Consider the following 2,500-nt stretch of genomic DNA (forward strand, 5'->3'; position numbering starts at 1 on the left):
AACTGATCAAACTGCTGGTTAGTGTGTTAGGTGACGTCACTTCTGCATGCATAAAGCTATTGTCTGTAGGTATGACGTCAATTCTACATATATAAAATCTATTGTTTGTAGGTATGACGTAAGAGAAACAGAGCAAGCAAGAATTAGCTGCGTGCTTATAGCCAATCAAAATCGAGCTGGTGACACCAATGTATAATAATACAAGTAAGCATTCTCATAACAATTACCGAAGAACATGAGGCCGAAAGCACATGTTTGGAGAAGAAGAATTTTTTTTTGTTACTTTTAGGCTCCCACAAGTGAATTAAGTACTTTTCACAGCGACTTTAATTGTACAACACGTAAGTCTACTCTGTCTGATACCACGGTTTTTTTGCTACAGGTGATGCTTTTCGCTAAATTAAATAAGCCCCCCCCCCCCCCACTCTCTATTAAGCCCCCCCCTCAAAAGTGTTTGACAAAATAAGCCATCTGGGGGGCTTAATAGAGGATTTACGGTATATGGGTTTGTTCAAGTTGCATTGTAACCGGACTGTGGTTTCTTTATGCAATTAAGATAATGAATATTTCTGTGTTCCGTTTTTAAATTTTTCTTTTTTCCCTGGGCTTCTACAAGTGATAATAATGAAATCAAACCTCTATATTAATGCCAAATGTTCATAAAGCAAATGCATTACAAAAAACGATTTAAAATAGAATTTGTGCAGATTTTCTTTGAATGCACACAAAAGAACTAAATAAATTATTCATGAAGCACGGTTGCTTTATGGCAGTATTTTACAGAGCATCTTACTTCCCTGTGTCACTGATCAGTTTCAATGTCTGTTACAAGCATGGAAAAGAAAAGCAAAACGGAACAAACCACAAAAATTATTTATTGACTGTGGTTTCATTTATTATTAATTTAAATACATTTCAACATACCTGTCAAGTACGAGATGAGCTTTGTCTACCACAATTCCTCTAACTTTGTGGTTAGATTCACGTGTATTGAGCAGTTTGGACACCTCGGGATCGCAGTGTAAAAATGAAATGGAAATGGACACTGCTCAACATTTCCACAAGACCATCGAGTGAAATCTTCCTTATCCACACCTCCTGGTTAGGCGACTTTCCCTCATCTTGAAATTTTTGATTTCGAAATCAATCTTTAATGGGTTTACCCTCGGTAAGAAAACGCAGACTGCAGACTGCAGACCGGGGGTAAAATGCAGACTGAGGTTATAATTTAACTGTTGAAAAAGCCCAAACCCATTGGAAATGCTAACAGTTAAGCCTAAATATTGTTTTAGGCCTAATTAGGCCTAAGGTTAGCATTTCTAAGGGGTTTGGGCTTTTTCGACAGTTACGTTATAACCTCAGTCTGCATTTTACCCCTGGTCTGGAGTCTGCGTTTTACACTGACCGGTTTACCCCTCAAATAAACAAAATAGCAACAATCGTCGACGTTTTTCCTTCAGGTGGTCCAGCGAAAGTCGTACCATAAAAACATCTTTGTCATCAATAACAACGGATTTCAAAACTTCATACTGCTTTTACTTCATTTGAAGGTCGGAAGAACCTAAATGTCCTAAGGCCAAACGTAACGCTTCGTTAAAAAGATCACTTAACCTAACGGCCATTTTCACTCTGAAATCCTGCGACTGCGCAGTCCGCGGACTGAAAATTGGTACCAGCCAGAGCTTGCCAGAGCTCGCCAGAGCTATTGCCAGAGCTGATCAGAGCTCTCGATCCATGGCCCCTGCCAAGAGGATCGCAACTCTGGGAACAACATTGTTGGGGCCACGCACGCGCAATACATATGGTCTCCACGGAGACAGCCATGCATTTGTCAGTTTACAAAGTCTTATGGGTCGTATCCTTCCCTTAATACACTGCACGTCCTTCCATTTGTTAGGAGTTGTTGCACTTTTTGCACACCACTGTCAACAACAGGAAACATCTGTCGAACAACTCCCAACAATTGTTGCGTCCGTTTGCAAGGAGCTTTAGATCTCACTTCTACCTTTAATATTCAGCGGGCCCTTGCATAAAAAGACCCCGTATTCGAATGAACTCCGTTTCATGATGTTCTTCCAAATTCATGTTCTGGTTATACCGGTGCCCTCAACCAAATGGCTTTGTTCCAGAGTTCTTTAGACGTTACCATCAGAACGTATAACAAAGTCAAAGCGATAGCTCGCATTGGGTGAAAAAAAAAAACTCTAACGAATTAATATTTTTGCCAATCGGCCTCCCGTTGTCATTAGCATATTCTAGTTCGAAAGTTATTAATTTGTTTGGCAAAATATTTAAACAACGAGAAAAAATTTAATCTAGATATGCAAAATCTGTTCGCAGAGGACAAGCAACCGAAAAAATGATACTTTACACTGAAATACAGTAGGTACTGGGACTATAAAAAAATTTCATCATTGGCCGACTGGCATTGGAAGGCAATATCAGAATGCTCTTAACGGCATCGACAAGGCTAAAAAATAATACTTCCTTTGATATAATT

General features: G+C 39.4%; 1 protein-coding gene across 2 annotated transcripts in view; it reads right to left on the reverse strand.

Annotated features, from left to right (window-relative positions):
* The window catches only part of LOC137970170 (uncharacterized), an 8,717-nt gene that overhangs the window by 5,358 nt on the left and 859 nt on the right, over positions 1 to 2,500 (reverse strand). The window contains exon 2 of one of the 2 annotated variants that reach the window (XR_011116769.1): positions 925 to 1,121. The exons of the other annotated variant lie outside the window; for it this stretch is intronic. The gene's annotated coding sequence lies outside the window, so the exon portion shown is untranslated. The remainder of the gene's footprint in view (positions 1 to 924; positions 1,122 to 2,500) is intronic. 2 annotated transcript variants of the gene reach the window in all.

This window comes from Montipora foliosa, chromosome 9 (genome assembly GCF_036669935.1).
Source record: "Montipora foliosa isolate CH-2021 chromosome 9, ASM3666993v2, whole genome shotgun sequence".
NCBI classification, from domain to species: domain Eukaryota; kingdom Metazoa; phylum Cnidaria; class Anthozoa; order Scleractinia; family Acroporidae; genus Montipora; species Montipora foliosa.